General features: G+C 35.2%; 1 non-coding gene and 1 pseudogene across 1 annotated transcript; one reads left to right on the forward strand and one right to left on the reverse strand.

The window, feature by feature from the left end:
- The first annotated feature begins 7,024 nt into the window (after positions 1 to 7,024).
- On the forward strand, positions 7,025 to 8,501 carry LOC105254363. Its single transcript, XR_003122624.1, has 5 exons — positions 7,025 to 7,128; positions 7,230 to 7,507; positions 7,662 to 8,217; positions 8,299 to 8,397; positions 8,490 to 8,501. It is a non-coding gene; the product is annotated as a putative nuclease HARBI1 (transcript).
- A 2,369-nt stretch (positions 8,502 to 10,870) lies between these two features.
- Positions 10,871 to 12,278, reverse strand: LOC112637611 (annotated as a pseudogene).
- Between the last annotated feature and the right edge of the window lie 5,437 nt (positions 12,279 to 17,715).

Raw genomic sequence — 17,715 nt, forward strand, 5'->3', positions numbered from 1 at the left:
TCCAGTGATTCACGGGATAATCTGTGTCTATAAAAATTGATAATATATAATTCGAAGAATGTCCTGTAGTCTTGAGTACACCAAAACGCGCCGACGTTATATAAAGAGGACACTCGTATCGGTCTCCAATACAAATGAACGCCGCTTCGCAAGGTTTGATCCATACAATTGGCATAGGGTCCCACAATATTTTTGGATAACTTTCGGCTAGCAACATTCGCTGGAAGTCCCATCGAGCTCCGCTTAAAAACGTTCCATAAATGTAAGCTCCATCAATGGACGGTATTTTGGATTGATGCGTCGAAATTACCTAAAGAATGTCGATTTTCATTCATTAGCTAAACAAAAAAACCTTTGTAATTTGTTTTACAAAAATAATATATATAATTATCTGTATTATATACAGGATGGCCCACGTAAAGTGTTACAAATTTATATCTCGGAAACGAAGCATTTAGAGAAAAATGTTTCAGACAAAAATTGTATGGTTTCGAGGAGGACATAAGAAGGTGCCATTAGTTTTGCCTTGAAGAATCACCTGAAGGTCACCTCCAACTTTTTAAATGGGACACCCTATATGCTTATGCATATTCTTGTAGCTCATCTCGAGAGTTTTCCAAAACATTATAATTAAGTTAGTTTTCATTAAGTACTTTCCGAGTTATGAGGCTTGAAATCATTTCTTAATTTTACATAAACTGTAAAATATTTTGTAAAATATTCATTTTTCGATTTTCTTACTTTAATACTTTTATGTACAAAGTAATGAGAAGAATCAATTGGTGTAAAGAAAACACATAATTGTTTCGAAAAAAAAAAGTAATTTGCTATTAACAATTATATTTTTTTTCTTAAAAATAACTATGTGCTTTCTTTATACTAATTGATTCCTCTCATTATTTTGTACATAAAAGTATTAAGGTAAGATAATTGAAAAATGAATATTTTATTAGATATTTTATAACGTCTAACGGTAGAGGGACAGAATCTTGGAAAAAGTCAATTGATTATGCGATCAACTAATTCGACATTCGACGGACAAAACGGAAATCGACAATCACGAAAGACTGACACTCAAATAAATTACGCGGTCTTAATAAAGAAATATAACAAATTTATTAATAAGAAAATAATATAAAAATAAAATAAATAATAAATCAAAATAAGAACGGATATTCACAATAAGTTCAAAGCTCATATGAGATAACGAAATATATAACAGATCAAATCGATAGCGGTAGTAATAATGATAATTCAATCGAATCGAATGTTCGCTCGAAATCGACAACCTAAGAGAGCGCTAAGGCATTTCTGTTATTTGCCCGAGCGCGTTTTTATGGCTGGAGTTCACCAGGCCGAACAATATTTCCCAAAATGTAATGGAATTTCGGCACCTAAATCGACGTCTTATCGTACCTTTTTCCTCGTAATTTCTTAGCTCGCTATTCCACAGCAAAAGGTTCGACAGCTTGACTAATAATTGAGCGATAATAATTACGGATTCTGCAAAGACGAATGATCTCGTTTGCAACAGGCACTGTTACGATTGATTATCGATCGCCGTCGGACGCAAATTACGCAGCTCGCGCTATACTTCTCGACTCTTTACTCACGTTATTCTTAGTGCAACCGACTCAAATTTCGACAATAACTGAATTTTTCGGCGATTATCTCGCACCGCGACACATTCAACGCACGATAATTATTACGAAATGAACGTAGTCCATAGACGTAACGAGTACAACAGAGACGGAAAGACATTAGTAAATGTATCACTAGACACTCACATACATACACTCTCAATAGTCGATTACACAAAACGCTGCTAGAAACGACAATCGCTCGTAGATCGTTTGCGAGGATGTTTTACGCGGCAACGACAGCGATACGACAACATAGGTGGCGTACACGTTCACCGCGATTTACCGCGCACGCGATCGATATTCGGTAGCCGGTTGCTACACGTTTTTAACACCCCGAAATCCGGAGAGAGACGAACGGTACCCTATCTATTACTGCCGACTGTCCTCGATACCTCGGTCGCTTGTCTCCGGTCGCCCGAAATACACAAAAAATCGACAGCTCGGCACAAGGCCTGAGCGGCAATAAGACACGAAAATGGCGATGGCGACAGAACGGCTGATCGTCGGACCGAATCGCGTACATGGCTCACACAATAATAATGGGCAACTTCACCGATATGTATCCTCGCTGCTGGGAGGTGATCCTCGGCTCCGTCTTTTCCTCGATCACGACAGCAATAGCGACACACAAAATACGACAGCGACAATTTCTTTCTAAACGACTAATTGCGTCGAGCGCCCGCTAGAATGATTCCCTAGATCTTCCGATCCAGATCCAGTGTCGATAGTTGCGTCAATTACTACGCGCAGCGGTGCGTAGCTTCGCGGCCAATCACGCCGCGATATCCTTGCGCCTCGCAACACGCGAGGTATTTCTGCGCCTTGTGAGAATGCCGTATTGGGGCCGTAACGGCCCCGAATATTTAAATTCCGGCTGTCGTGGACCCTGTTTTTGGTGATCCTGTGGAGGCCCATCCTTTGTCCTCCACTTTTGGAGAGTAGTGCCGATCGGGTCCTTCCTTGCTTAACAAGAGGCGATGTTCACCCATGGCGTCTCGTGGCTCGGTTATTCGGGCGCTAGTTCCTCCGCTCGTCGGCGGGGAGCGCCGTGTCGTAGGCCGCATAGGAAATTCCTCAACATTATTTTCGCTTTCCGGATGTTCTCCGGCGGGTTGTCCGAAATTCCATCAGATACAAATTTTTAAAAATACAAATTTAAAAAAATACAAAAAAATTAGTAAGGGCGCGAAATACAAAGAATCGCTCGTCTCTCCGGAGAGTTCGATATCGTTTTCGCAATCCTTTTTCTGGCGCGGCCGCTCGGCTCGCGCCCCGTTAAGATTGCCGGGGCGGATGAACGCGCGTCAAAACGGCAACGTCACAATATATATATATATATATATATATATATATATATACACACACACATATATAGGGTGTCCCATTTTAACTTGGACAGTATAATATCTCAAAAACTAAGCCCAGCAAACAAAAATGTTTCAGACAAAAGTTGTATGGTTTCGAGGGGGACATAAGATGGTACCATTGGTTTGACCTCGAAGAGTTATTTGAAGGTCACATGAAGGTCACCATCAATTTCTTAAATGGAATCTACAATCTTTTCTCATTACATATTCTTGCAGCTTATCTCGAGAGCTTTCCAAAACATGTAACGATGCATCCCCAGTGCACGTTACGAATTCCCGGAACGAAGATCAGCCGGAAGTTGCCGCCCGGAAAAACATCCGTCGGGCAAAGGCAGGGGCGCGCCGCGCCAAATCTCTGTTAAAAATTCGAACATCTCGAACGGGTTAAACCGAAACGAGCAAGAAAACCGGGGGCGCCCGATTTACCCCGGATAGAAACCCCGCGCCGGAACCCGCCACGCCCCACCAAGCGGGCCCATACCGTTACCGTTTTTTAGTCGCTCAATGGAGGCACCCGTTTTTGTACGCCGGCGCGGGATTAATTAGCCGGGGTATAAAAAAGGCCCTCGAGTCAATCCAGATACCAGATCCTGGTTCCACTTGCGACAAGCAAAGTAATCCGGATCACAACCCATTTCTAGAGCAAAGCCAACCAAGCACCGAATAGAAGGTAGAACGTACTCTGTCTCAGCTGAGTTTTCTCAGTTTCGGACTTAGAGCCACGCTTTCTAGACCAAATCTAACTCTGTCTAAGAAAACCGTGGAGAGTACTCCTGCACCGTCGAATAATCTCGACCCAGGCAATATATCCCTTCACCGTATCGCCGTTGCAAATTTATCAGGAGGTAGAGAGCAGAGCTGCCTCCGACGAGTGTTCTCGTTCGCACGGCGGAATCCCGCGGCATTCATCCATGGCGAAAACTTATTAAAACAATTAATTTAAACCTAATTCCCGCAAACCGAGCGTCTCGAATATAGGCATTTATAAAAGCCGAGATACGAGCCGCGTCTCGCGAGGGCATTGCCCTCAGGCAAAACAACAACACAGCTGACGTTTTTTTTGTATACACGTCGGGCTTTAAACGCATTCTAATTCCCGAAACTTGCGATTTATAAACGATATTGATCTACTGCACCGATTATCCGTCACATTGTACGCACCGGCAGGAACGGTGTCCTGCTATGCTTGTGTTGACGCTCACTGACGTCACACTCACACAAGCGAAGCGCACATGTACGCGAGCCGGGTAGCGGGAGAGAAAGTGGGGGTAAAGTAGTGGGGGGCATTCCAATGTTCCGTCATTCGCGCACGACATAAGAGCGAGAGAGAAAGCACTATGAGACGTGATACCGAGTTAGTGATGTCCGACAGCCGTCTCTCTCGCTCGGCGCTCGAATGAAAGAGTGCAAGCGAGACAGCTATATACCGCACGGGACACCGCGCTGTCTCTATACGCGACTCCCGCGCTTTAATATCGATATCGATATATTTTTCATTTCTTTCTTTAACGGAGTGAAAATGCGGTTGAACCGCGTGCACCGGCGTATTCTATTAAATATTAAATTAAATAATAATTATATTATATAAAGAGAAAATTTAATGAGCAATAAATTCTTATAACTAATTGTTATAATAATTAATTTTTATAATAATTAATGTTGTAATAAATCTCATAATTCATTTAATCATTTAATTTTGTAATATCTTTAATATCTTTAATCTCTTTAATATATCTTTAATATCTTTAATATCTCTTTAATATCTTTCATATTTTTAATTCTTAATTCTAATAATTCTAATAGATTTTATGATAATAAATTCTTTCTTTTTATCCTACAGTCACTCAACAGTCCTTCACTCACTTAATATTCGAATAAAGAGTGAGAGTAAGACAATTATGCTGGCCAGACATTGCCGTTTGTGCGCCATAGCTGTCTCACTCGCACTGTCTACTCGACTATTCGAGCGAGTGAAACGCCTATAGGCGCTTCTCGCAGTGTGAAAGTTTTATTGGCCCTGAAAAGAGTCGATCGTGGGACAAGCTGCGGAAACATGCATATCAATAATCCGTCTAGTATCCGGACCGGTCTATTACTTGATTGAGTCGATTAGGTATCGAATCGAGGAAATTTGGTCGGAATCGAAGTTCTTCTCAGATTTCTTTCGCATGGTTGACTAACGCTGCTATCGTCTCCTTTCTTGGTTCTCATCGTTGAACCATTTGTGCCCAGACATTTTCGATTAAATTTAGATCTGGCGAACGAGCAGGCCAATTGACCAATTGTATCTCCGGATGATTCCGAAACCATGTTTGTGTCTCAAGAGAAGTATGGACTGCGGAATTATCTTGTACTAATCAGATCACTGGCATGTCCTCTGCGGAGTAGATTGCGCGTACTGATGGAAGAAGAACATCTTCCAGTATGCGAATATACTCCGCAGAGTTCATGCGGGTGGGAATTTCCACCAGTTCACCGATTGCAGTACCAGAAATCCAACCCCACATTGCGCAAGAAATCCTTCCACTTCTTTGTAAAGGCACAACACGGTTTGGATGCAACCGTTGATCTCTTGGTCACCATACGTGAGGTTGATGATCGGCAGACGATACAAAAACCTTTTCATCGGTCCAGATTATTGCCTCTCATTCCTCACGACTCGTTGCCAGGTTTTCCAAAGCGAACGCGATGCACTGCCCCCGATTATCGGAAGTCAACATAATTTTGTGGGCTGGACGATGAGTGATACCCAGCTTCGTTAAGTTGTCGCCGGGCGGTCCTCTCGGATGTCTGAACGTTTGCCGCGTTGAGATCCTCTTGCACAGTGCCGAAGGGCTGCTCAATAACTGCGACAACGATACGCTCGTCTTGTTGAGCCCTTGTTTTACGAGGACTATTGCGTCGATAATCATGCAAAGCATGATCACCGTTCTCAATGAATCGTTCTATCCATCGTCGAACAGTTTTTGCAGAACAGGGAATTGCAGCAGCAATTTCTGCTACTGTTTTTCCCGCCTGCTATTGTCCAACAATACGTCCTCGTACTTCAGGACACAAGTTTTCAGGCATCGTTATATCGCGATTTTGCACTAAGGTCAATGCTATGGCACGTCCGTTCAATGCTATGGCACGATAAATAATTTAAGAAGAGAAAAGTAGAAAATGAAAGTAGCAACAAATGAAAAGTGCGTGGAATAAATAGAAAGCGCGCAAAATATGAAGCCTCTTAAAACTCCGCACACGATAAAGAAAATATTAAAAATAGAAATAAATATTAAGAATTAATGAGATTAAAGATATTAAAGATATTAATTATTACAAAATTAATTGTTATGAGATTTATTACAACATTAATTATTATAAAAATTAATTATTATAACAATTAGTTATAAGAATTTATTGCTCATTAAATTTTCTCCTTGTATAATATAATTATTATTTAATTTAATAGAATACGCCGATGCACGCGGTTCAACTGCATTTTAACTTCGTTAAAGAAAGAAATGAAAATATATCGATATCGATATTAAAGCGCGCGAGACGCGTATAGATACAGCGCGGTGTCCTGCGCGGTATATAGCTGTCTCGCTCGCACTCTCTCATTCGAATGCCGAGCGAGAGAGACGGTTATCGGATACCACTAAGGGTCGGTTGTTCCAACTCCTTGGTAAATTTACTTGTGAATTACCTGTTAGGTAAATATCAATAACTGTTGTTTCATCTATTGGCAAAGTTTACCTATGGGTTAAACTGTTATTACCAAGAGGTAATTTTACTCGGTACTCTAACCACCGAGTAAAGCCTCTATGTTTCAGGTAAAGTGAAAATCTTAGGTTATGTTTTACGTATTATTGAAAATAATGTGACATTTTAGGTTCTGTTTTACTTACTACAGAAATGGCTTTAGATGTATATGCAGAACTTTTTGAACATGAAGATGATGAGGAAGATTATAATATAATAATTTTAATTCGTAAACCATATACTGTTCGACCGCGACCAGATCTTTTAAATATGTATGATGAAAACGAATTTATTGCACGATTTAGATTGTGTAAAGAAACAGTTCTTAGAATAGTTGATATTATTCGTGATAAAATACAAATAAGAACAATGAGGTAAGTACAATAAGTAAAATAAATAGAATATCTATTATAATTGTATTATAAGATATGATTGATTATAATATAATAAACTTATCTCTTTTTTATTTTTTTAGGAACAATGCTGTAACACCATTACATCAATTATTATTGACATTGCGTTACTATGCAACTGGAACTTTTCAGATTGCTATAGCAGATTTTGCAGGAATTCATAAATCAACTGCATGCAGAATTATAAAAAAAGTAACAATAGCTTTGGCTTCTGAATGTCATCGTCATATACATTTTCCAGAAAACACAGAAAAAACACGTCAAGAGTTTTACAACATTGCTAAATTTCCACGTGTCATTGGTGCAATAGATTGTACTCACGTCAAAATTCAATCTCCAGGTATAGTAATTAAATCGTAGAATTTAGATATGCAAATTAAAATAAAAAGATTTTTATTAAAATAAAAAGAACATTACTATATATTATTATTATGTAAATTATATGTTTTAATAATTTTATAGTTATTGTAAATATGTTTTTATAATTTATTTAGGCGGAGAAGAGGCAGAAGTTTTTCGAAACAGAAAAGGTATTTTCACTATTAATGTGCAAGCTGTGTGTAACAGTAAATTGCAATTTCAAGACATAGTAGCTCGATGGCCTGGTTCAACTCACGATGCTACAATTTTTGATGCTAGTTATTTGCGTGCCAAATTTGTTCGGGGCGAAATGCAAGATGGAATCTTACTAGGAGATATCCCTGTATAAAATTTTTAATGACTCCTTTATTGCAAACACATAATCGTGCTGAAGAATTGTATAACGAGTCGCAAATACGCACTCGAAACATTATTGAACGTGCCTTTGGAGCATGGAAACGCAGGTTTCCTGTATTAGCAGTAGGCATGAGATTGTCCATAGTTACTGTTCAAGCTATTATAATTGCAACTGCAATATTACATAATATTGCTCGTCAAATGAACGATCCTGATCCACCAGTTAATTTCGACATGGAACAACTAATTGAAGCACTGGAAAATGATGAAAATAATGCAATATTAAATAACGCTCGAGCTGATACAGCTAGAACAGTATTAATTAATACATATTTTAGCAGGTTTGTAATATATTTAAAATATTATTTAAAAAAATTCTTTTTCAATATTAATATATTTATTTTTATTTTTTAGATTATGTTCGCGAAAGACTTAGCCGTGGAGACAGGCGCGACGATAAATGACGGCAATGAAGACACCACAACTTCTTGCAATAAAGACGAGCCACGACACGTATATTTTTTTGTTCTTTTTATAGATTTTTTATTTTTAACACCACACAATTAGAGAAATAAAGTTTACACAAAATATATATTTGATTACAGACACTGAAGTGAAGCGAGAATAACGAAAAGTCCGAGTGAGTAAGCGGTCGTGTGCAATAAGCGGTTTTTTAGCGAAGCGGTTGAACTGAGAAAGCGGTTTAGCGAAAAGTGCGAGACTTCTTCGTGCCCTCGCGCTGGGCCCATTATATACCGGGCGGATTTTGGGCCTCGTTGCGACGTGGCCCAATTAACTTTAAAATTTGGCGGTGACCTCATGGCGCCGCACATAATTGGCCGCCGATGAGGTCAGGAAATAGGCGGTTAACATTTGTCATGCGTACAACTTTTTCCGATCAGCTGATTGGCGATCAGCTGATCGTGACGTACGGGCGCGCATGCCCGTTCGTTGCGCGGATTTCGGCGACAGTTGACAATGTTATTGTCAACTGTTGTCACTGAGCGTTTTTGTGCGGCGCAAAAAAAAAGAGAGATGACTTGAACGGTTGGCTTTTTGTCAACAATCGATTTTTCGAGAAGTTTCTCGCCGCCTGTTAAATTCGAATTTTCGGGATTACAATAGAAAATGCGGATTTCATTGGTACGCGAATTTTTCCGCATATGCATTTCGAACAGATTACGACTGTGACAATATTCAAATATGCAGTTCCTCCGCCAGTTTTAAACATATTAAAAATTGTGTGTAATTATATATATACATATATATATATAGTGAAATTAATAATAATGTATAGTAATAAAAATAAACTAATTTTTTTAAACTTTGTAATATATAATATATTCTTTTCATATTAAACTATATATAATATAAAATAAACTTTTTATATCTTTGTAATATATTATATAATCTTTTTCTTATTTAAACTTTCTAACTTTCTAAAAATAAAATTTTATAACTTTTTATAACTTAAGAATGGCGAGACAAAGATGCATGTTGGTCAACAATAACTGACGAATTAAATTCTCGATGTGGAGAAGCTTTTCGGAAAAAAAAGCGTAAAAACAAAATATTGGGTTGGCAAGAAAGTAATTTCGGTAATTTTAGTGTGAAATAAAACTCTTGAGTTTTTTTAACGAATACACTTTAATCAATTATATATTTTCCATTTTGGTCAATGACCTTTTGCCATCTTTCTGGCAATTTCATAATGCCGCGCTCATAAAATTTTTGGTCCTTGCTATCAAAAAACCTTAACAAGTGCGATTTGAGATCATTGTCGTTATGAAAATTTTTTCCATTTAAGGAGTTCTGCAAACTTCGAAACAAATGATAATCTGAAGGTGCGAGGTCAGGGCTGTAGGGCGGATGGGACATGAGTTCCCAACCAAGCTCCAATAATTTGCCACGAGTCATTAAAGATGTGTGAGGTCTTGCATTGTCCTGGTGAAAGACGATTCCTTTACGATTTGCCAATTCTGGGCGTTTTTCTTTGATGGCTTTCTCCAGTTTCATCAGTTGTTGACAATAGACATCTGAAGTAATCGTATGGTTCCTTGGAAGCAGCTCAAAATACACGACGCCTTTGCAATCCCACCAAATTGACAGCATGATCTTCTTTTGATGCATCTCTGCTTTCGATATGATTGAAGCTGGTTCATCACTCTTGGACCATGATCGTTTCCTGCTGATGTTATTATAGACGATCCACTTTTCATCTCCAGTAATAATTCTTTTCAGAATAGGGTCAATTTCGTTGCGCTTGAGATGCATATCGCAGACATTGATGCGCTGTGTTAAGTGAATTTCTTTCAATTCATGGGGTACCCAAATGTCGAGCTTTTTGACGAGTCCAAGACGTTTAATATGATTTTCAATGGTTGTATGTGATACCACTTCTCTGCAATCTCTCGCACAGTTATGTGGCGATTGGATTCAATTAGAATTTTAATTTCATCGTTGTCAGCTTCAGTAGGCCGACCGGAACGTTGGTTATCTTTGAGCGAAAAATCTCCTGAACGAAATTTTTTAAACCAATTCTGACATGTGCGTTCTGTTATGCAATCACCACCATAAATTTCACAAATGTCTTTATGAGCCTCAGCAGCTTTCTTCCCTTTGCGGAAATAAAAAAGTAAAATGTGACGAAAATGTTCGTTTCGGCACTCCATGTTTAAATCAATCCTGAATTAATAATTGCAAACAAAATAGCGCGCGATTTGCTTCTTAAATAAGCTAGAGGTGCCATCTGTCAAATGTCAAAAAAAAAAAGTTCTGACAGTAACAGAAACACGTGACCGCAAACATGAGACCATCTATATGGTAAAACCGAAATTACTTTCTTGCCAACCCAATACAAAGATTTGAAAAAGAATTTAAAGAAAAAATTATCCAAAAATAAAATGGAAATGTTTAAAACTGGAAATACTACTACTTATTTGCATTAGTCTTTGAAATCTCATGTTTTGTAAAAAATAATTTCTCTTTAAAGCAGTCTTGTAAATTGTTGTTTTTTAATTTCTACTTCTAATTCTTTAAGTTGAACATCTAATTTTATGAGTTTTAATTTCTCTTTGAAAATTTCTAGTTCTGTTTGTAAAATCTCTTTTTGTGTATCATCATTACTTTCTTTTATTTTTATATCTGTTTCCAACGCCATTTTTTGTAATTGCACTAATTCTACTTTTGCGTTTGCCAAATTGGCAATATCATTTTTCACAAACGATTTTGATGTATTTCCTACTTTAAGTTCTTTGCTGACTTTTTTTCGTAGAATATCAATGCCTTTTGTTTGTTTTGTACAATTTTCTGTTGAATTGGAGGCTATTTCCAAAGCGCTCACATATTTTGCCTGTAAATTTATAAAACAGTTACAATATAATTTAAAAACTAAATTCTAACTGTAAAATTAGTAAATGTTATCTTACATTATTATCATTAATGTCATATATTTTTATTTTTTTTGAATGTGCATCTGGAATTTCTTCTGCAGCTCGCTTTTTATTTATGTAATTTGTAATTTTTTCATTATTGGAATAGATTGTGTTTTTTTTCTATATAAACATATAAATAAATTAGTAATTGAAGAAAAAAATATATATATATATTTGAAAAGTGTAATTGTACTTCTTCATTAACTTCATCAAGTGTTTCATAAATCCATGTATCATTTTCATCAGTATTATCCAAATTTTGCAATTCATCTATATTGTCCTGTGCAAATATTTCCGCTACAGTTATTTCGTTTTGTTCATCTGAAACATATTATTAATATAAAATATACATAAAAATAACAAAAGAGAATTATACATTATTTTAAATAATATACATATACAGGGTGTATCAGACCATCCGTGCCAGCCGTACTAATATTACTATGTAATTATTCGAAACCTTACAACTTTTGTAGGAAACATTTTTGTCTGTCATTCTTGGTTTTTGAGATATTCGGTTGGCACGGGTGGTCTGATACACCCTGTATATATAAATTAATACCTAATCTTTTATCAGAATCAAAAACAGAAGGCAATCTTTGTATTGTTGAGGGTAAAAGAGATAAAAGCATTTCTTCTGCGGTAGTAAGTGATTGTATTTTTGCAGTTCCTCCACCAGTTTTAAACATTTCCATTTTATTTTTGGATAATTTTTTTTTTTAATTCTTTTTCAAATCTTCGTATTTTGTTTTTACGCTTTTTTTCCGAAAAGCTTCTCCACATCGAGAATTTAATTCGTCAGTTATTGTCGACCAACATGCATCTTTGTTTCGTCATGGTACTATCAGTTTTTTTACATTCGATTATATGTTTATATTTTTTTACAATTTCGATTAATGTAATGATTTCATTAACTGTAAAATTTACACTTCTATCTTCTTTATTAATGGATTCTTCCATTTTTAGTATAACTGCAGAAATGAAATGTTAAATTATTATTTATAAATTATTATTATTATATATATATATACTAGGGTGGTCCTTAACAGGGGTGTTTTCAAATTTCTATGCTCCCAGGGGCTCAAAAGCTTCCAAATCTATAAAAAAAAATTCCCTGAAAATTTGAGCTCTTAATATCAACTCTAAGATAGTCCGCATTCCAACCTAAGTTTCTTATGGAAATAACATGAGAAAAATTTCCTTCGTTATTTAGAATTTTATTATTCGGGAATAAATGGATCTATCATGATGATTCATACATATTTTTATGAAGAATTTAACGCTCTACAAAAAAGGTCTCTTATAGTTTTTCGCTAAATCTATTAGTTTAAAAGTTATTCGAGCTTAAAGTTTAATTTATATATAACTATTAATATTATTAAGTATGATTATTAAGTAAATAATTATATATTACAAATATATTAAATATTTCTTGTAAAATTTTTATCTATGATCAAAATAAGCAAATGCCATGTTTATAATTTTCGTGGCATTATGGACTGACAAAACTTGTGAGTCACTTACGCCATCTATAATAGTATTTGTGTACTCAAATATTTCGACCTTTAAAAATATTTCTAAATCACTTAACCTCTAATTAAAATAACCAACCTGTGTGAGCTGTCAAAGAAAATATTTATTCATCATGACATCAAGAATAATTTTACGTCAAAATATTTATTTGATTGGTGATGTGGACACTCAAATTATCGGTAATAAATTGCCATCAAAATTACAAGTGCTAAAAGTTTTTTTTTATCATATACGTATTCTAAAATTAAAATTACGTGAAAGTGCTGAAATCTGTGCAGAAGAAGTTAAAGTATTTTGGCACAAAGCTCAGATACCAACTAAAAGAAAAGATCATTGCATAGATCAGTTATTAAAATTATATGAACAATATCAGCTTCTCCAAAAAAGTATGAACAGAGACTCAAATAAAATTAAAGAGGACGAATTTAAATCTTCATTGTTAAATTTATTCGACATTGCCCATGCGAATGCGGCACAAATGGTCAATGAAAATATAATGCATTTTTTGACTCAACAACGGAAAGACGGTAGAGTGGGCTATATAGCTAACATTGAGTCTGATGATAATGAACAAACCCAAAAAATGAAGGATGAACTACTACAGCTACGTTGTGAAAAATTGGAGAGAGAAAAAGCTCGATACGGTAAAATTGATTTTAAAATCATTTATAAAGTTGAATTTATTTATTAAAAATGATTGTATCTTAATTTCAATCACAAATTTTTATATTTATGACTTTTATGTTTATTAAATAGATGAATTTGTGGAATTTACATCGAGCAGCGAAGTGGAAGGAGTAAATCCATTAAGTCAAAAAACAATATCGTCTCAATCGTCTGCTTCAAATTTTTCCGATGAACTGGCAACTATTCAGCATCAAGAATCAACACAATCTCGTGGCACAATAAATATCGTAAATGATAAATTAGTAGCGGTCTTCGATCATTGTAAAATAAGCGACCGCAATGCTGTACGTTTGATTGTAGCTTTATGTTCATCATTAAATATTAACGTCAATCCATTAATAGTAAATCGATCATCAATTCGTCGAAGCAGAGAGAAAATACGTGAAGAGAAAGTTAAAGAAATCAAAGAACTTTTCAAAACTGAAGACTTGAATGCTAGTGTCCTACATTGGGATGGAAAAATTTTGAAAACTTCAAGTGGAGAAAATAAAGAACGACTACCAGTTGTATTAAGTTGTGGACAAATCGAAAAAATATTAGCGATCCCGATACTAGATGATGGTACAGGACAGTCTCAAGCTGATGCAATGTTTGACGATGTTATTGATTGGGGTATTCCTGACTGTATTAAGGCTCTTTGCTGTGATACTACTGCTGCAAATCTAGGATCAAGTAAAGGAGCTGCAATTTTACTTGAACAGTTACTCGAAAAAAAACTCCTGTATTTGCCTTGCAGGCATCACATGTTTGAGCTTATTCTAAGGGATGTTTTTGAACTTAAAATACCTACAACTTCAGGTCCTGATGTACCTTTGTTTAAAAGATTCCGAGAGAATTGGACAGAAATTGATACAAGTCAATATTCTACTGGCATTGAAGACTCGTACGTGCAAGACAAAATACAGAATCATATTGAAAACATCAATGAATTTATCCAAAAGCAACTTGATTCTGAACAACCAAGAGAGGACTACAGAGAATTTTTGGAGCTTGTTCAGGTATTTATCGGTAAAGTTCCGTGCAGTGAAGTAAAATTTAGAAAACCGGGTGCATTCCATCACGCTAGATGGATGTCGAAGGCCATATATACTATCAAAATATATTTATTTCGTAAACAATTCAAAATAACCGTTAAATTAATCAAATCAATTTCTGAAATTTGTATTTTTATTGCTACAGTGTATATCAAAGCATGGTTTACTTGTCCTCTAGCCTCTGAAGCTCCAAATAATGATTTATCATTTTTAAAAGAACTTATTGATTATAAATTGACAGATGCTAAAATATCTGAAGTAGCATTAAAGAAATTTAGCAAGCATTTGTGGTATTTAAATCCAGAAACTGCAGCTATGGCGTTTTTTGACGAAAGAATATCACTAAACATTAAGAGCCAGATGGTAATTATGTTAAAAAGTATTGACAAAAGTTCAGAAAAATTGAAACGCTTTGAAATTAAAAACATTAGAGACGTATATAATTGGAGCATTGCTTCATTCATATCATCAAGATCACTCCAGTTTTTCGAACGATTTGGGATAAATACAGATTTTATAAATTTAAATCCATCTGAGTGGTGTCGAAATGAAGATTACCAGAAGGGTTTGCTATTGGTAAGAAATTTGAAAGTTGTTAATGATATTGCTGAGCGTGCAGTGAAACTAATTGAAGAATACCATAGTATACTAAGCAAGGATCCAGAGCAACAACAATTTATAATTCAATTTCTATCAGAATATAAGCAATATTATGCTGATAGTCGAAAATCTACAATAATGAAAAATATGAAAATTGATTAAAGCTAAGTATCCAAATGGTATCATATTTCATCCGTTCTTTTATTTTATTATCTTGAAAATTAAATAACTATCTGTTTTATTTATTTCAAAATCACATATATTAATCACAATTCTACGGATAACATTATATTTGCTTATTTTGATCATAGATAAAAATTTTACAAGAAATATTTAATATATTTGTAATATATAATTATTTACTTAATAATCATACTTAATAATATTAATAGTTATATAAAAATTAAACTTTAAGCTCGAATAACTTTTAAACTAATAGATTTAGCGAAAAACTATAAGAGACCTTTTTTGTAGAGCGTTAAATTCTTCATAAAAATATGTATGAATCATCATGATAGATCCATTTATTCCCGAATAATAAAATTCTAAATAACGAAGGAAATTTTTCTCATGTTATTTCCATAAGAAACTTAGGTTGGAATGCGGACTATCTTAGAGTTGATATTAAGAGCTCAAATTTTCAGGGAATTTTTTTTTATAGATTTGGAAGCTTTTGAGCCCCTGGGAGCATAGAAATTTGAAAACACCCCTGTTAAGGACCACCCTAATATATACATTATTTAAATTTTTACACCAAATATATATGAATAAATATACTTACATACCAACTTACATTTAATTTTAATATTTAATTTTTAATAATATTAATTAACCTTACTTTAATGATCTGAAGCTAGCATTATGGCTGTGTTCCAAAATTCACTACCAGTATTGAAAATCTATAGTGTATGTTACGTAAACTATAGATTTTCAGTATTGGCAGTGAATTTTGGAACGCAGCCTATATGAATCGGAAGTGCATTTTCATACTTACCTGCAAGGTAATTACCAATAAGTATTTTCATCATGGAACAACACGTTCAATAAAACCTATCGGTAAACTGATAGGTATATTTTACTTGTAAGGTAGCCACCTATCAGTTAATGTGATTTTGCCAAGAAGTTGGAACAACCGGCCCTTAATCATTTCACTACTCTCTAGCTTCATCTTTCTCTCTCCATTACCATCTGCTCTCTCCTAACACCTTTTCTCCTCCCCTCCTACCACTCCACTCAGCACTTTATGCCCGATTTTTATATCTCGCGAAAGTTCTCCTTCATACGTCTTCCTATGCTGTCTCCATTTTTTTCTCTTATCCTTCCTGCATCCATCCACCTCCTCCCCCATCTTCAACCTTTTTCTCCGCTTCTATTCATCTCAAAATCCTCTTAATCCTGCCACTTTTTCCACACTGTCAAGTCCAGGAAAAGACAGGATGTCCAAGTGGCCAACTCATCATGGCCGTCCCGGAACATGGTACTTTTTATTACAGATTCGAATTGTACATGAAAAAATAAGAAAATTTTGTATCAAACGTTTTTTCTCGAAGTGCCTCTGTCAATCTTACAGTTTCAGTTTTACAGTTACTTTCAAGATCAATTTTATGGTTGACAGAGGCACTTTCAGAAAAAACGTTTGATACAAAAGTTTCTTATTTTTTCACGTACAATTCGAATATGTAATAAAAAGTACCATGTCCCCCTAAAAAAATTCAACTTCCGATCCGGATGACGTATTTCCGTTCGAAATAAAAAATTGAAAATATCACCATTTGATAGACCGTACCCGATTTATTTAAAAGTTGTTCGCGATTTTTTAATAAAAAGCCATTTATTTTCATTTTAAAAAAAGGTGTATGGATGGTCTGAGATACCCTGTATATTTCATTTTTGTATCTCTATTATTGTAATATAACATTTATCTTTTTATGTCAAAATTTATGTAAAATTTATTTATTAATTATTATTTATTAATGTTATACATTTTTTATACAATATATAAAGTTTAAATAAAAGAATTAATAGGGAAAGATTATTGGGAAAGATTATATGATAATAAACGTCACACATTTTACATCGCCAACTCGAGATTTCGAGGATCACATAACTATTGTATTCAGAGAGATAGGTAATATACAACAGACTTCTCAGGAGAGAAGGGAACAGAAGCTAATCTATCTGTCTTTCTTTGTAAACCGAAGATAACCGAAAGTGGCTGAACATCGAGCCACGGATAAGAGCTCATGCCTTAGTGTGCGAAAGTGGTGGGGATACGAATCGTGCTGCCGCTGGATGCTGCGTTGGTAATCTGGTAGCCTTGCGCCGCACCACCGTTACAATCAAATCATCGAGGTAGAAAGGAGAATATTTTTTCGTATGTTTTATATTTTTTGAGATATTTGCCTTAAAATGAGATACTCTAAATAGTATTATAATATTAAAAATTAAAGGAAGATGCAATAAATAATGTTTTTGCGAGTGAACGCGGATTGCCGCGACAGCGAAGAGTTTGAGAGCGCAATGCTAACAGACGACCACAATTA

Source organism: Camponotus floridanus, unplaced genomic scaffold (assembly GCF_003227725.1).
Source record: "Camponotus floridanus strain SB8 unplaced genomic scaffold, Cflo_v7.5 scaffold182, whole genome shotgun sequence".
NCBI classification, from domain to species: domain Eukaryota; kingdom Metazoa; phylum Arthropoda; class Insecta; order Hymenoptera; family Formicidae; genus Camponotus; species Camponotus floridanus.